We start from the raw sequence: 18,709 nt of genomic DNA, 5'->3' as shown, positions 1-18,709 counted from the left end.
AATTTTATTGTTCATGCAAATATTAAATATTTCAACAACTAGCTTGAAGATCACTTCCAAAGAGATATTGACTATTATTTTTGTATTAGCTTAGAAAGATGGCTTTATCTTAGGGTTATATAACCGAGTGTCTCCTTACTAGTAATAAAGATGAAGCAATCAGACATACGTTGATTAAATTTGTGAATTATTTTGCTGACTCCTGACTCCTCTGAAGCAACAAGTTCTTAGGTTTTGGTTGTCCTTGTCTGACTGACTCAGTTTAGTAAAGCTGTTGGACAACCCATGTGTATCTGAGGATTGTTTCTAAAAGATTTTCCCCAACCTGCAGGGTTTTATGGGTTTAGTTTTACCTCAATTCATTTTTTGCCAGAAGTTCACAGGGTATAAAAAACACCATGATCTATTTCTGTCAGCCACGGTCTACCACAAATTTGAGACTCTTCTAATTCATCAGGGAAGGAATGAAGTTCCTGTTCAAGGAAACTTCTTTCTAGTTTTTGTTGTTGTTTTTAATTTCTTCCAAGACTGAATCATAAAATACATCTATTAAACTCTGCTTTTCAGGTCTCCTCTACATAACACCAATTTCCTCTTCCATAATTATTTACCCAAAGTTTTAAAGTGAGGGGTTACTTAAATTCTGAAAGAAAACAACAAAGCTCAAAATTCCATTAACACTTTGGAAAAATGCCTTTATGAAAACTGAGTGAAATAGATTTGGGACAAGAGTAAGGATCAAATTTAGTTTTTTAAAAACAGTTTAAGGTTAAATATATGAAAATAGATTTTCATACTAAAAAAAGGCATCAGATAACATGAAGGATCATTTTTCAAATATAATGCAGTATACTAAGATAACCAGTTATCTTCAAATGTTCATTTTATAGGTTCCTGGTACAGTTAAAAAAGAACACAATCATGACTGGTAATAGGAACTTAGAAATTATATAGTTAGGTAATTAAAAGTATCATCTGTTAGAATATTCTATTCTAATATTCAGGTAGAATATTCTGAAATTTCTCTGTTAATTGATATTGTCCTTGTTCAGAGAATGAAGGTTTTATCTCAAAAGAATTTTTTAAAAAAGCCTATTGTCTTTAAATTTGAACTTCTGCTCTCTTGCTTAAAAGACAAAACTGAAAAAGCAAATCTACACATTCTAAATGGGTCTTAAGTGACATTTTTCTTTTCTTTTTAGCAAATATGGCTTAAACTGTAATAATTTAGCAAAGGGTAGGCCAAATTTGCTTCCAGAGACCAATTTTCATTGTGCTGTTGAAAACCCGAGATAGTGAGATTTTATCTTTTGAGGAGATATTGGGAAATCAGGTTACACATGGAAAAAGATGAAGGCAAGGGTACTGCTGTCAGAACATAAATAAAACTTGTGCTTGGATAATCTATTTTCTCCTTGGTTTGCACTCACTTGCAATATCTTGGAAGCGCAAAAGGTGCTTAGTCCCAATCATAAACAGCCAAAGATTGATTATGGAAACACGGCTTGACATAGAGCAAAAAAATTGTTGGATGGTGGAGAAGGAGGCTGAAACTGAATCATTGACATAACGTTTCTGAGCATGAATGCTTGTTTATTTTTTTAGTCTGAGACAATGAATTGGAAAGTGAATTTTTTTTTTTTTTTTTTTTTTTGCGGTATGCCGGCCTCTCACTGTTGTGGCCTCTCCCGCTGCGGAACACAGGCTCTGGACGCGCAGGCCCCGCGGCCATGGCCCACGGGCCCAGCCGCTCCGTGGCATGTGGGATCCTCCCAGACCGGGGCACGAACCCATGTCCCCTGCACCGGCAGGCGGACTCTCAAGCACTGCGCCACCAGGGAAGCCCTGGAAAGTGAATTTTTGAGAGTGTTAGGAAAGAGGATGAGACTGTTCATATTTTTCTGTTGATTCTTTATTCTACAATGGCTCTGCCCACAAGTTGAATGGTAATTGAAATGATTTGATTTATGCTTCAAAACCAAATCAAATACATTGTAGGAAAAGTACTACCTGAAGACCTGCCTGATGTTTTTTGTTGTTCTTGTTGTCAAATAAAGTACTTTATTGGTTGGGTTGTCAATACAAGCACTTAGCATTTTTTCTTTTTGCACTTTTAAATTTAATTTTTAAGGATACATTTAGAAAGGTAGTGATAAGGTGATAATAAAAGTTACAGATAAAAAATAAGTGTGAATGCCCCATTCTAATTTCAAATACATATATAATTTTTCCAAGTCTCCAAATATTTTTTTTTGTTTGTTTCTGCTTTATAACAAAATGAATCAGCTATACATATACATATATACCCATATCTCCTCCCTCTTGCGTCTCCCTCCCACCCTCCCTATCCCACCCCTCTAGGTGGTCACAAAGCACCGAGCTGATCTCCCTGTGCTATGCGGCTGCTTCCCACTAGCTATCTATTTTACATTTGGTAGTGTATATATGTCCATGCCACTCTCTCACTTCTTCCCAGCTTACCCTTCCCCCTCCCTGTGTCCTCAAGTCCATTCTTTACGTCTGCATCTTTATTCCTGTCCTGCCCCTAGGTTCTTCAGAACCTTTTTTTTTTTTTTTAGCTTCCATATATCTGTGTTAGCATATGGTATTTGTTTTTCTCTTTCTGACTTACTTCACTCTGTATGACAGACTCTATGTCCATCCACCTCAGTACAAATAACTCAATTTCGTTTCTTTTTATGGCTGAGTAATATTCCATTGTATATATGTGCCACATCTTCTTTATCCATTCATCTGTCAGTGGACACTTAGGTTGTTTCCATGTCCTGGTTATTGTAAATAGAGCTGCAATGAACATTGTGGTACATGACACTTTTTGAATTATGGTTTTCTCAGGGTATATGCCCAGTAGTGGGATTGCTGGGTTGTATGGTAGTTCTGCTTTTAGTTTTTTAAGGAACCTCCATACTGTTCTCCACAGTGACCTGCCTGTTTTTTAAACTAAACAACTTGACTATGAATGCTATTTTACTTAAAAAGATAAAATGGCTATTGAAGCTCAATATTTGCATATTTTGAGAATAAATGTGTTCTAGTCTAAAAAATACAATCAGACCAAGATGCTGTAAATACATGCAAATCACCATGATCCTATCATGAAATCTATGTGGATTTGAATTTACAGACCCTATAAAATGTAGAAGGATTAAGTTAATTAAATTTAGAGAAGCCAAGTATAAACATCTCATGTACTTTATCTTCTAAAATAAGCTCATTTTTTCTTTCAGTCAGTTTGATCCTTCATTATGTCCTGCTCTTAAATCTTGCCTCCTTGCCCAAGAATGCTGCCTAATGTGAGTGTCCCTCTGACTGTTTCCACTTATCCAGATGCTACTCACTCTTCAAGCTAAAAAGCTATCTTCCCCATTAAGCCTTTTCTGATCTCATATTCATTTATCCTTTTTTATGAATTTCTAAAGCCTTCATTCTCTGTACTCATCAAACACATATATTTTTACTGTATGCAAACAAATTTTCTCAGTGTAACTTTGTCCAAAACTCAGCTCATTGATTCTAATTGGTATTGAAATACACTGAAAGTTTAAAATGTTTTTTTGAAAGGAATCAGAAATTTTAGACCATGGGAATTGCTTCCTCAAACTTTAGATTCTGCCTCAGTTTCACAGGGTTGGTCAGACTGAAAGAGAACAAAGACCACCCTATTTCAAGAAATAGTGTGATGCGAAATTTCTGCAGTGACTTCCTTTTACCTGCAAAATATGTCCAGACCCCTCGGCAGGTGGCATGGCATTCAAGGACCAGAAAGAAGTCCATTGTTGCTGGAGCTGAGTGAATGAAGGAAAGAGTAGCAGATGATAAGTCCAGAGACCAACACTGGACCAGGTTGTGCAGGACTTTATAGGCTAATGAAATGATGTTGACTTTAAGCCGATGAAATGATTTTGAGAAGTGGAAAAATATTATTTACGTTTGGAATCATCCAAGAATTTATTTGGCTAGATCAACTTGAAGGATTGTTACTTACAAAGTCAGGGAAAACTGTGGAGAAATCAGAAACAGGAATCGTGAGTTCAGTTTTAAGGTTTGAAAGGCATATTAGATATCTAATTGGAGATATAATTTAGGCCATAAGTGTGTGGAGTTCAGTGAAAAGGTCCAAGCTGGAGATCTAAATTTGGGAGTAGATGTAAATTTGGATGGTGTTTGAGTAATGAGCCTGAATAAGATTATATAAGGAGGGAATCATAGAGAAGATATACAAGTCTGTGTTCTGAATCGTTTCCATACTAATGGTTAGGGAGATGAGAAGGAATCAACAAAGAAGACTGAGAAGGACTTCTGGTGTGGCAGGCAGAAATCTGAGAATGTGACCCAGAAGCTAAGTGAAGAAAGTTAAGAATGAGGTTTTGATCAAATGTGTCAAATGCAGCTTAGTTGAATAAAGTGAGAACTAAGAAATGTCCATTGGACTTAGCAACATGGAGGCCACTGGAGATCTTCACAAGAGCTATTTTATAAGATGTTTGGGGAGAAAAGTTGAAAAACATTGCACTCAAGAGAGAATGGGAATACGGGAAATTGAGATAGAGAGTATAGGCAGAAAATCAGGAGTTTTGCTGTCAAAAAGAAAAAGAAAGATGTGGCCAAAGCTGGAGGGGAAGTGGAATTAAGAATTTGGGGTTTTTATGTTGGAATCTTCTGAAACAATTTAGAATGTTTTTGGAAATTATGCAATAATGAAGGAAAAAATGATGCAGAAGCTGAAGCAATATCTTTGAGGAGGTAAAAAGGGAGAAATATTGCGAACAAGCAAGGAGATGGCGTTGGCATGGCCACTACCTCCTTTAGAGACAAGGTAGAGTGCAGAGGTTGGGTAGAGTATACAGGTATAGATGAATGTAGGTCAATATGTAAGTAGTGAGAATGTATGGAAATTCTCTTTTGATTGCTTTTGCTTTTCAAGGAAATATGTTGCAATTTTGTTGATTATGAGCTAAGAGAGAAAAGTAGGTGTTGAAAATTTGAGAAAAAAATATAGCAGAAAATTATTTAGCAAGCTGAGTGAGGAAATGAATGGGTTATGAAAGCAGCTTTAAAATTGTGACTGAAGGGTTCCTGGAGGTCCCCAAAAGTCTTTAAGTAGATCTGTGAAGTTAAAACTATTTTTATCATAATACTAATGTTATTTGCTTTTTCACTCTCATTCTCTGAGTATACACTGGGATTTTTCAAAGACTACATGACATGTGGTGTTGAAACAAATTCAGTGCAGAAGCAGATAGGAGAATCCAGCTCTCTTCTATTAAGCCATACACTGCAGAAATTTGCAAGATATAAAAGTATTCATTTCTTATCAACTTTTTGTTTTTCAAAATAAAGTTATTATTAATAAAATATTTAATTAGCATATGATGGATTTATTTGGTTTTTAAACGAATTAGTAAGTCTTTTAAACTTTCTCTACTTTAACTTCTAATGTGGCAAATATTGGTAGATATAATACATATAAACAGAATTACTTAATTCTATAATTTTTAAGAGTAGAAAAGGGTCTTGAGACAGAAAATTTTGAAAACCGTTGAACAAGGGAAATCTAGTTTGATTCCTGTGCAGTACTAAGGGTACTCTCAAGATGAGTGATTATGTATTTTAAATAAAACCAGAAAAAAATTCTAAGATTTGCATGGGATCGCAAAAGACTCAAATAGAAAAAACAATCTTGAGAAAGAAAAACAAAAGGATGGGACTTCCCTGGTGGTGCAGTGGATAAGACTCTATGCTCCCAATGCAGGGGCCCCAGGTTCGATCCCTGGTCAGGGAACTAGATCCCACATGCATGCCGCAACTATGAGTCTGCATACCACAACTAAGGAGCCCACATGCTGCAACTAAGACCCTGTGCAACCAAATAAATAAATAAATATTTAAAAAAACAAAAACAAAGCTGAAAGCATGACACTTTTTCATTTTAAACTATATTACAAAACTATAGTAATCAAAACTGTGTGGTATTGGCATAAAAACAGACATGTAGATCAATAAGAAAGAATATAGAGCCCAGCAATAAACCCGTGCATATATGGTGAATTAATTTACAGCAAAAGGGCCATGAATGTGAAAGGATAGTCTTTTCAATAAATTGTGTCAGGAAAGCTGCAGAGCCCTATGCAAAAGAATGAAACTGGACCCCTATCTTACACCATACACAAAAATTAAGTCAAAATGGATTAAATTAAAGACTTGAATGTAAGACCTGAAACCATCAAACACATAGAAAAAACAGGCAGTAAACTCCCTTGACATTAGTCTTGGCAATTATTTTTTGTATTTGACACCAAAGGCAAAAATAAACAAGTGTGACTACTAGACACTTAAAAGATTCTGAAGAGCAAAGGAAACCCTCAATGAAATGAAAAGGCAACCTACAGAGTGAGAGAAAATATTTGCAAATATGTATCTGATAAGGAATTAATATCCAAAATATATAAAGAATACATACAACTCAGTATCAAGAAAAACCCTCAAAAATTCAATTTCAAAATGGGCAGAGGAACTGAATACATGTTTTTCCAAAGATGGCATACAAATGGCCAACAGGTACAAAGTTGCTCAACATCACTAATCATCAGGGAAATGCAAATAAATACCATAATGAGATATAATTTCACACCCGTTAGAATGGTTGTCCTCAAAAAAGCAAAGGATAGCAAGTGTTGGCTAAGATGTGGAGAAAAGAGAACTATTGAACATTGTTGGTGGGAATGTAAATTGGTGCAGCCATTATGGAAAACAATATGGATTCCTCAAAAAATTAAAAATCAAACTACCATGTGATCCAGCAATTACACTTCTGGGTATACAGCTGACCATTGAACAACGTAAGTTTGAACTGCACAGATCCGCTTATACTCACTTTTTTTTTCAGTAAATAAGTACTACAATACCATATGATCCATGGTTGGTTGAATTCACAGATTTGGAACTGCAGGTAGAGAGGGTCAAATGTAAAGTTATACACAGATTTTCAACTGTGCAAGTAGGTTGGCCCTTCTAACCCCCATGTTCTTCAAGAGTCAGTTGCATATCTGAAGGAAACAAGATCACTATCTTCAAGAAATATTTGTCCCCCCCATGTTCATTGCAGCATTATTTACAATAGCCAAGACATGGAGGCAACCTAAGTGTCCATGAACAGATGAATAGATAAAGAAGATGTGTGATACATATATACCTCACAATGGAATTTTACTCAGCTATAAGAATAATGAAATCTTGCCATTTGCAACAACATGGATGAAACTTGAAGGCATTATGCTAAATGAAAAAAGTCAGACAGAAAAAGATAAATACTGTATGTTCTCACTTACATGTGGAATCTAAAAAAAACAAAAACAAAAAGAACTCATAGAAATGGAACAGACTGGATTGCCAGGGGAAGGGGGTGGAGTATGGGGCAATGGATGAAGGGGGTCAAAATGTACAAACTTCCAGTTATAAGACAAGTAACTCTGGGAATGTAATGTACAGCATGATAACTACAGTTAATGATACTGTATTGTATGTTTGAAAGTTGCTAAGAGAATGGGTCTTAAAAGTGCTTTTCACAAGAAAAAATGTATTAACTATGAGAATTGATGGATGATAACTAAATTTATTGTGGTAATCATTTTGCAATATATACATGTATCAATCATTATGTTGTACACCTTAAACTAATACAAAGACATATGCTAATTATATGTCATTAAAACTGAGAAAAAATAAAATAAAATAAAGCCAGTCAGCATTTTTATGTTTTCCTTTCATCAAATTCTGATGCCTGGACACTGACACAATGTAGATGAAGCACTGAACTTATCCAGGGTTAGATTTCACCAAGCAACAATGTCAGAGGGAAATGGAGCAAGGTAGTCAGGTTGGACAGTGGAATTTAAGCTGGATAAGGAGGGAAATGAGAACATAACGGGTCCTGAGAGGGAGATAAGATGGAGGTTCAATTGGTTCAATGGGTTGCATTTATATGGGTTTGAAAAATTGTTGTGAGTCTGGAGTAGAGGCAGTAGGTAAGAAAGGAGCTGGTGGTTTTGGAGTGTGACACTTGGAATTGCCATAATGAAAGCAATGCTAGTGATTCAGTTATAGGAATGGATTATTGAATGGAAGGGAGGATGAAATCATTGAAAGAGAATAGGTTATTGAATCTGTCAAAAACCAAGATACTGATCTATAGGCAAAAATCTTTAAGAAAGGAGAGAAAGGAGAGAATGGAGAGGAGGATATGAGGTTGTAAATGTGAATCTCTTGAAGAAATATTGTATGAAGTCCCCAGAGGTTCAGGGCAATTTTGTTGGGATTTAAGAGCCCCACCAGCAGTGGGGTCCTACCTGTGGTGAGGCAAATGAATTATTAGCTTTCCCGAACCACCATCAGGTAACCTTGGGAAAATCTCTCAACCTCTCTAATCCTCAGCTTTCTTACTATGAATTGGGTTGATTTGCACCTAACTATAGGATTGATTATAAAAATTAATTGACAAGGACTTCCCTGGTGGTGCAGTGGTTGAGAGTCCGCCTGCCGATGCAGGGGACATGGGTTCGTGCCCCGGTCTGGGAAGATTCCACATGCCGCAGAGCGGCTGGGCCCGTGAACCATGGCCACTGAGCCTGTGTGTCCGGAGCCTGTGCTCCACAACAGGAGAGGCCACAACAACTAGAGGCCTGTGTACCGCAAAAATAAATAAATAAAAAATAAAAAAATAATAATAATAAATTGACAAAACACATATAAAGAACTTACTTTAATAGTTGACACCCAGTAAGTGCTCAGAATATGATAGCCATTATCATTATGATTATCTCCTCAGCAAAATATATGCTCTTTGAGGAAAGGCATCATATTTCAATCACCTTGATATCTCCCTATGCAACTAGCGCAGTGCTAGGTATTACAAAATTTTCTTAAATTAAATTTGTATGACTCACTCATTTTCCATTTCAATTAGCATTTTTGGAGAAAATGTCAGTAAATGAGATATTTTAAGATATACCTTAACTTGTAGAACACTCATCAGTACCCAGCAGCTGACCAAGAAATGCTTGGTTAGTTGCCTGAAAACATTAATCTCCGCCTATGCTTTGGAGTCTCCGTGAAACAAGGATAATGATACAGTACATGTTTGCAAATGATTTTGAATCTGTTAGATGAATGCAGCACTAGAATTAAACTGTCACCAAATTTAAACTAGATTCTGTTTAATGCAAGAGGCCTCATAAACTGTTGTTTTTCTATTTAGTCCCAAAGCAAACCTACAGTTTTAACCTTGGAATTGATATTTTAGGCAAGGAACTTTACGTTTAGTTTCAGAATTATCTCTTTTACCATAATATTTTAATATGTTGATGATTCACCCTAATATGTAATTTACAGGTGCAAATGTGACTGGAAAATGAAAAAAAAAACCGACTTTACTTTCAACTTGGATCAAGTGCCTTGCTATATTTTACCAGTTTCCTTGCAATCCCTAATTTTCTTTCTGAAGTATGGAGATTAATTTTGGCCAATGTCTTAGTCTTCTGTTGCTAAGATTAGACATCTCTAAGTGATGAAATATAGCCCAGTACAAAGAAGAAAGGAAGTTAACAATAATAATTGTCATAGCAGCATACATTTATTGAGTGCTTACTGTGTGCTATTTACATAATTCTTTCTAACAGATTTAACTCTCACAGAAGTCCTGATAGTGAGAGGTGTCATCTTTGGTTCTATTATATCAATAATCAGAAAACTGAAGTAGAGATTAATTTCTACTTAATTTCACAGTCACACAGCTAGTAAGTGGGAAGCTAAGATTCACACCCAAGTAGTGGGTTTACATTGGCCACATTTTCAACCAAGACCTATGTCTTGACACTATCCAGTACCGCTTCTTTAATATAGGAATGGCTTTCACCTTGTTTCTAGGTGGCAGTAGACACATCTCTTGGAATCTTTTTATTTGAATATAGTTGATTTACAATGTTGTGTTAGTTTCAGGTGTGATTCAGATAGATAGATATATATACTTCAGATATATATATATCAGATACATATATACTTCAGATATATATATATCTGAAATATATATATGATATATATTTCAGATATATATATATATTCTTCAGATATACATATCAGATATATATATATCAGCTATATATATATATATTCTTTGGCAGATTCCTTTTCACTATAGGTTCTTACAAGATATTGAATATGCTTCCCTATGCTATACAGTAGGTCCTGGTTGTTTAAGTATAGTAGTGTGTATCTGTTAATCCCAAACTCCTAATTTATCTCTCCTCCTTCTTTCCCCTTTGGTAACTATATGTTTGTTTTCTATGTCTGTGAGTCTGTTTCTGTTTTGTAAATAAGTTCATTTGTATCATTTTTTTAGATTCCACATGTAATTGATATCATATGATATTTGTCTTTCTTTGTCTGACTTACTTCACTTAGTACGATAATCTCTAGGTCCATCCATGTTGATGCAAATGGCATTATTTCACTTTTTATGGCTAAGAAGTATTCCATTGTTTGTATGTATGTATATATATATATATATATATATATATATATATCTCATATCTGCTTTATCCATTCATCTGTCAATGGACACTTATGTTGCTTCCATGTCTTGGTGGTTATAAATAGTGCTGCTATGAATATTGGGGCTAACTATTTTTAGTTTTTTAGTTTTTTAAGGAACCTCCATGTTGTTCTCCATAGTGGCCGTACCAATTTACATTCCCACCAACAGTGCAGGAGAGTTCCCTTTTCTCCACACCCTCTCCAGAATTTATTGTTTATAGACATTTGATGATGGCCATTTTAACTGGTGTGAGGTGATACCTCATTGTAATTTTCTTCTTGATTCAGTTTTGGTAAGCTGTATGTTTCTAGAAACTTGTGCATTTCTTCTAGGTTGTCCAAGTTGTTGGCATATAACTGATCCTAGTATTTTCTTCTGACTTATTGTGTTTCTACTGTATTGGTTGTTATTTTTCCTCTGCATTTCATTTTGTTTAAATGGGTCCTCTCTCTTCCTCTTGATGAGCCTGGTAAGGGGTTTGTACGTTTTGTTTATCCTTTCAAAAAAACAGCTCTTGGCTTTATTTTTTTTTCTATTGTTTTTATCTCTGTTTTACATGTTTCCTCTCTGACCTTTATTATTTTCTTCCTTCTGCTGACTTTAGGTTTTGTTTGTTCTTTTTTTTCTAAGTCTTTTAGGTGGTAACGTAGGTTGTTTATTTGTGATTTTTCTTGTTTTTTGAGAAAATCCTGTAACACTATGGACTTCCCTCTTAGGAATGCTTTAGCTGCATCCCATAGATTTTTTATTGTTGTGTTTTCATCATCATTTGTCTTGAGGTAATTTTTTATTTCCTCTTTGATTTCATCACTGACCCATTGATTTTTTAGTAGCATATTGTTTAGTAGTCTCCATTTAATCATTTTTTTCTCATTTCTCTTTTTGTGGTTGATTTCTCGTTTCATGCTGTTGTGGTCAGAAAAGATACTTGAAATAATTTCTATCCCCTTAAATTTGTTGAGGCTTGTTTAGTGTCCTATTATATGGTCTATCCTAGGGAATGTTTCTGTGCACTTAAAAAGAATGTGTATTCTGGGTTTTTGTTTGTTTGTTTGTTTTGGTTTTTTGTTGGATGTAATGTCCTGAAGATATTAAGTCTGATTGTTCTATTGTGTCAAATTAGTTCTCTATTGCCTTAGTGATTTTCTGTCTGGAAGATCTGTCCATTGATGTCAGTTTGGTGTTAAAGTCTCCTACCATTAGTGTATTCCCATCAGCTTCTCCCTTTATATCTCTGAGTATTTGTCTTATGTATTTAGGTGCTCCTATACTGGGTTCACATATGTTAACAGTTATAATATCCTCTTCTTGTATTGATCCTTTTATCATTATACAGTGTCCTTCTTTATCATTCTTTATGGTCTTTGTTTTAAAGTTTGTTTTTTCTCATATGTGTTTTGCTACCCCAGCTTTCTTGTTATTTCCATTTCCAGGGAATATCTTTCTCCATTCCCTCACATTCAATCTATGTGTGTCCTTCGCCCTAAAGTTAGTCTGTTGTAGGCAGCATATTGTAGGTTCTTGTTTTATTATCCAATTTGCCACATTATGTCTTTCGATTGGGGCATTTAGTCTATTGACATTTAAGGTAATTATTGATAGGTATGTATTTATTGCCATTTTAAACCTTGTTTTCCAGTTGATTTTCTATCTCTTTTTTATTTCTTTCTTATTTTTGTTTTTCGTTAAGTGGTTTGATGGTCTTCTTTTCTATTATGCTCTATTTCTTTTCTTTTTGGTTTTTGTGAATCTATTGTTTTTGTTTTTGTTTTGGCCATGTTGGGTTTTTGTTGCTGCATGCAGGCTTTCTCTGGTTGCAGGGAGCAGGGGCTACTCTTCATTGCAGTGTGCGGGCTTCTCATTGCGGTGGCTTCTCTTGTTGCAGAGCACAGGGTCTAGGCACGTGGGCTTCAGTAGTTGCAGCACGTGAGCTCAGTAGTTGCAGCATTCATGTCTTAGAACATGCAGGCTTCAGTAGATGTGGCACATTGCTCTAGGGCATGCAGTTTTCCGTAGTTGTGACACACAGGTTCAGTAGTTGTGGCTTGCAGGCTCTGGAGCTCAGGCTCAGTAGTTTTGGCACATTGGCTTAGTCACCCTGCAGCATGTGGGATCTTCCCGGACCAGGGATCACACCCGTGTCCTCTGTATTGGCAGGTGGATTCTTAACAACCGTGCCACCAGTGAAGTCCCTATTGTATGTTTTTGATTTGAGGTTACCCTGGTTTTCAAGTATGTTAATGCATTACTATATGTACTTGCATTAGACTGATAGTCATATAAGCTCAACACATTCTAAATGATCTACATTGTTATACTCTCCTCCCCCACATTTTGTGATTTTGATGTCCTAGTTTATATATTCATGTTTATCATTTTGCTGTTCACTGTAGTTCTAATTGCTTTCACAAAAATTTTTGATTGTTTTATTTAATCTATGTACTGGCTTATTAAACTGATCTACAACCTTTTTTTATATTTGCCTTTCTAATTGTGATTTTTCCCTTTCCTATAAATTCTTGCTTTTTTTCTATATAGAGAAGACCTTTCAATATTTCTTTTAGGATAGGTTTAGTATTGCTGTACTGTTTTAGCTTTTGCTTCTCTGAGGAATTCTTTATCTCGCCTATTCTGAATGCTAATGTAGCTGTGTAGAGTTTCCTAGGTTGCAGATTCTTCCCTTTCAGGACTTTGAATATATCTTGCCACTCCCTTCTCACTTGTAACGTTTCTGTAGAGAAATCAGCTGACAGCCTTATGGGAGTTTCCTTTTGATCTACTCTTTGTTTTTCTCTTGCTGCCTTTAGAATCCTCTCTTTAATTTTGCTGTTTTAATTATGATATGTCTTGGTGCAGGTCTGTTTGGATTCATCTTGTTTGGGACCCTCTGTACTTCCTGTACCTGGATATCTGTTTCCTTCTTTCCTTTTGGGAAGTTTTCAGCTATACTTTCTTCAAACACATTTTTGATCCCCTTTTCTCTTTCTTCTTCTTCTGGAATCCCTATTATGCATAGATTGACATGCATAGGTCTCATATGTTGCTTTCTTTTCTTTTTTTTTTCCATTTGTCTTTCTGTCTGCTGTTCTGATTGGGTGATTTCCATTATTCTATCTTCCAGATCACTTATTTGTTCTTCTGCATTATTTAGTTTGCTTTTTATTGCCATTTGCTTGATTTTCATCTTAGCAACTGAGTTGCCTAATTTTGATTGACTCCTCTTTATAGTTTCTAGATCCTTTTTACAGTGATCTGCATTTCTATTGATTGCCTTTCTTAACTCCTTCAGCATTTTTATTACCTCCTTTTTGAACTTGAGATCTGGTAGACTGGAGAGGTCTCTTTCATTATTCTTTCAGGGAATTTCTCTTGCTCTTTTAATTGAGAGTTCATTTTACTTATATTTCTTTGACTCTGTGAATTTAGGAGAAACAGTTATCTACTCTGGTCTTAAATGGGTGTTTTTAGGTAGGAGCATGTGTATACTGTGTGTCCAATATTTTTGAAGTGAGGGCTGGTTTTGGTATAAATGCCAGCCATATTTTTCCTCAGAGTGTGCTGTTTTTTTCCCCCTTGATAGGGGGTATATTGGTGTTGTGATGACCAGAACCTGCACTGGATGTTGGGTGGAAACTCCTCTTTGCTCTGTGGTTGTCACAGCCCTGTTGGGGGCAGAGTCTGCTCCCTAGTTGTTGCAGTAGAAGCCCCCAGACCCATTTCTAAACTTTTATGTGAGATAGGCGGGACTGGAGTGCTCCTGCTGGGAAAGGAGTCATTGTGTGTTTCTCTCTAGGAGCTGTCCACTGGGACATTCACTTTGTGACATTGCCTGCTACCTGGTGTGTGAGTACAGTGTTGTTGGCACTGCCTTTAGCCCCATCTTAGCTGTGGGCATGATGGTTATGGGCTCAGATTTCAGCTCTACCTCCATGTGTGGGTAACACCCTAGTGTTTGTGTGTTCTTAGATCTTCTATCAGTTGAGCCACACTCACTGTGAGCAAGCTGAGAATGAGGCTGCTATGGTGGGGTCACACCCCTCCCTTGCACACAATGACAATGGGGCTCCTTTGGCAGACCCGAGCTCTGTCCTGTGCACACCCCTACTTAGGTCCAGGACCACTAGCCAAACTGATTCCTCTCCCCAGGTCTGTCTGCTGAATCTCAAGTTATAGCACCCAGCCTCTGAGCACACCAGCAAGCAAGTGCCTTGGGCTGGGAAGTGCAGTGATGTGGCAAGGATTATCTGTTCTCATCCCTCTCTGTCCTGTCTGCTACAAGCCAGCTGTTGCACTTTCCTCTGAGTTTCTGAAGCTCCCTTTTTGTCCAGACTGACCGCCCAGCCAGCAAAGGAGGTTCCCAGGCTGAGGGAACCTTTCTTCTTTCACAGATCTCTCTCAGGGGTGTAGGTCCCATCCCTATTCCTTTTTTTTTTTCCTTTAGTTCTACCCAGTTATATGGTGATCTTTCCCACAGCTTTGGTTGTATGAGATCTTCTGCCAGCATACAGTACATATTCTGTGAGAATTGTTCCACATGTATATGTACATTTGATTTGTTTGTGGGAGGAGATGGGTTTCTTCTATTTTGCCATCTTGATCTCCACCCTCTCTTTGTATTTAGCATCTCTTGTGTCTTTATTTTCAAAAGGCCTTGGGTGTATAATACACAATAAAGTTTATTTTCATGACTGCTTTATTTTATTTCTGAGGCAATGTCTACATGTGCTGGAAAAGTGTAAGTCTGTCTCTTTGTCTAACCAATCAGGAAAGAAATCATTCAGAGATTGTATTTCTGAGAGTGCCTTTCACCCTTTGAAGGAATGGTTAATTATTCCTTTATAGTAGGGTTGTTGGATGATTAAAGCTGAAAGCTTGCTGGGGTAATTCGATAAGTGTGATTGTGACAGAATTTCATTAAATATAGGTAGCATTTTGTCTTATGGAGATATGTTATAATATTTGTTATTATTATGTAAGTTATCTGAGAGGAGAAATCTACACTCCCAAAATAAAGTTGTTTCAAAGTGACCCAAAACTTGAGATAACCTAATTCCAGGCTTAAATACTTCCCTATTTCATTAATTTATTTGCATATAAAAATGTTTAAGGGACAATGAAAATATCTATTATAGGGCCAGAAAAAAATATGCTTTCTGGATCCAGTGGAATGAACACTAGAAGAGCTAGATGTTCCACTGTCCTTTCCAACATCTATTATAGTATATACTTTTCATAGATACTCAGTGTACAATAAATATCTCTGTTGCTCTCCCCTTTTCCTTTTCATTTGTGTGTGTGTGTGTATGTGTGTGTGTGTGTGTGTGTGAGAGAGAGAGAGAGAGAGAGAATCTGATATGCCTGTAGACTTTTCATGAGTAAATGAGAATTTCAGTTTCCAGATGGTTTCCTCTAATGGTTTTTGAGGAGCATACATCTGAAAATTAGGACTTGGTATTGGGAAGGAAGTGAACCATACAATAATCTAACCACCATATGGAGACCATCGTTCATCATAACCATTCAATACATCATCCATGAACTACCATAACTTTTACACTCATAACTTTATTGAATTAAATATTAGATGTTTGGCCTATGTCTAAATATGCACCTTTTTAAGAAATAGAATTATTATCTTTCAAAAATAATCTCTGCTTTTGAAACATTTATTATGGTGTCATAAGCTCATAATCCATTAGCAAACATATTTAAACAAAAAAGTCTTTAAGGCTTCAAAAGAACGTTGTCAAAGTTTATGTTCTTGAACATTATTTTTCCAAATTCTTTTTTTAAACTTCCTCTCATGATCAGTCCAGCTTAGCATAACAGGAGAACCACAACTAAAGGCATAAGACTTAAAACTCTTCAGGCAACTTTTTTCCCGAGGCATTTTCCAAAATGACCAACTTCCTCACTCAAACTTATTCCTAATAAAGTGTTAGTGAAACTAAAATAGATATGAGGCTTACTTCTGTGTGCTAAGGCTGGATGAACAATGTAAGTGGACAGTTATTGATGACCTGTCTAAACTGATTGACACTGATTTTAATAATCTGGGGCCTTTAGCCCTTATTTCAGCCAGTTCTCCATGAGTTCAAGACTTTATTCTTTCATTAGAACTAATAGAATGATTTGCTGACTTTTTCTAAAGGCTTTCCATGGTCAGAAAAACAAATTATTATGAAAGACCAGAAGTTGAATTGTGATTTTATAAAGAAGCTTTTGGTCTTTTAATGTTTGATTTGCTGTCTGAGTGCTTTCCAGATAATTAAAATGTTCTACTTCTCAAGCCCCTAATGTGAGCTAAAGGACCTCTGAGTATTTCACCTTAAGCAATGTGGATCATTGTTAATTATGAGATAGTATTTACTGATGCTGTGTAACAATGGCTGGCAAGTGAACAAATTAACTCAAAACAAGTTTAAAAGCTATACTGGAAGAATGCAGCTTGTACTTGTGAGGCTGACTTGATAAGAAAAATATATGTATAACAAATGCATGTATTTTAAAGCCATACCATTTCCTCTACAAAATGATTCTTGAAAATGTCTTCGACAGATAAAAATAAGATGGTAAATGGGAAGTCCAGGTACAGATAGTAGTTAAATCAGCCAGTTTAACGAATCTTCGTCTTCCCACTACCACCTCTGCTCCTCATTTTAATCACAAGATCCTGGACCACAATATAGAATGAGGGCTCCTATTGCACATGGTAACATCAAAAATTAATATCAATTAGCTTGATCTTGAGGGGATAAATCTCTGTATTAAAGAAATAAATAATTAGAAATATGTTGAGTTGGTTTCATCTTTCTCGCTTCTGGGAATTTAGCATTTAAATGAGATGATTACACTCCAATTTGTTCTCCTACAAAAGCAACTAATTTGATTGTATTTTTTGCCTACTTCTGAAAGGAGACCATGATAACTAGTGCATTTCCCTGTATATGATAAGTAATGAAGATGTCCATTTTCATTTCATCCTTGCAAAGCAACATGCCTTGCCAAGTGCTCACACCTGCAACTATGTTTTCTAACTCTTCATTTTCTTCTCTAATTGCTCCTTGATTGCGGGGTAAATTCTCCAGGCTGAAATCATTGTCTTTTTATCACCTCCCTGGGGAATTTATTCCACTTGTTTACTGATGTGTATGGCTGACTGAATAAAGTGATTACTAATTAGAATATATGAAATAATCATTGGTCTATCTGGAGTCATAATTAATGCATTAGGAAAAATTTGCTGTCAAGAAGAAAGGTATTAGCATAAATGAGCTTATTTTATCTGCTTTAAAACATAGAGGATACCTTTTAGATACAGTGTTTGCTAAAACAAGGCAATAATAATATGAAAATTTACTAAAATCGTTAGTGTGCCTCATTGAAAATATAGATTGTTGCATCTAAACTCCCGTCTACATGATGCACCACAGTAAAAATAAGGTGGTTTGACACCTTAGTAAATGTTATTGAAAGCTTAAAAAAAGGGAAAATTCACTTGTTTTTCAGTAGTGCTCCTTGAATAATTGATGTAATCTTTATTTAGCATTTTCCTGGGCTTGGAGTAAAAAAAGAACCCTACTACAGGAATTTTATCTTGGTAAGATAAACAAAATCTTCCCACTGCTGTAGGCATATGTTTCTGGGTAGGAGATAGTAAAGCTTTGAAGCTAAGGACACAGAAAGGTCAAAGGCCTCAAGGGAAAAGCTGGCTGGCTGGGTGCCAAAAGGCACACAAGTTGTCCTTGGTTTGGAGAATTCACCACAGTCCATGATCTGGCCTTCAGCCTTGCCAACTCAGAGACAATTTTGTCAACATATTGAGAACATATCTGTCTTTTTGGAATGAATTCCCACAAATTCAGCTCAGATTGAGTGACGTAAAAAGCAAAGGCTATCCTATTGATTTACAATGAGAAATATAACTGTCGTAAAGCTGAGCACATCTGCATCAATATGACCAGTTCAATCTTCCACTAAGCAAATCTTCATGGGAAGTCAAATTACAACCTGAGTTTGCTTGCTGAGCAAGGAAGAGGGCCAGGTCAGTGAGTGGGGTTGTACTGTTTTGTATTCAGTAGCACCAGGCATAACCTTTGA

The sequence above is a fragment of the Mesoplodon mirus genome (genome assembly GCF_964341445.2).
Source record: "Mesoplodon mirus genome assembly, chromosome: 7".
Classification (NCBI taxonomy): Eukaryota; Metazoa; Chordata; class Mammalia; order Artiodactyla; family Ziphiidae; genus Mesoplodon; species Mesoplodon mirus.
This window is presented reverse-complemented; position numbering follows the sequence as displayed.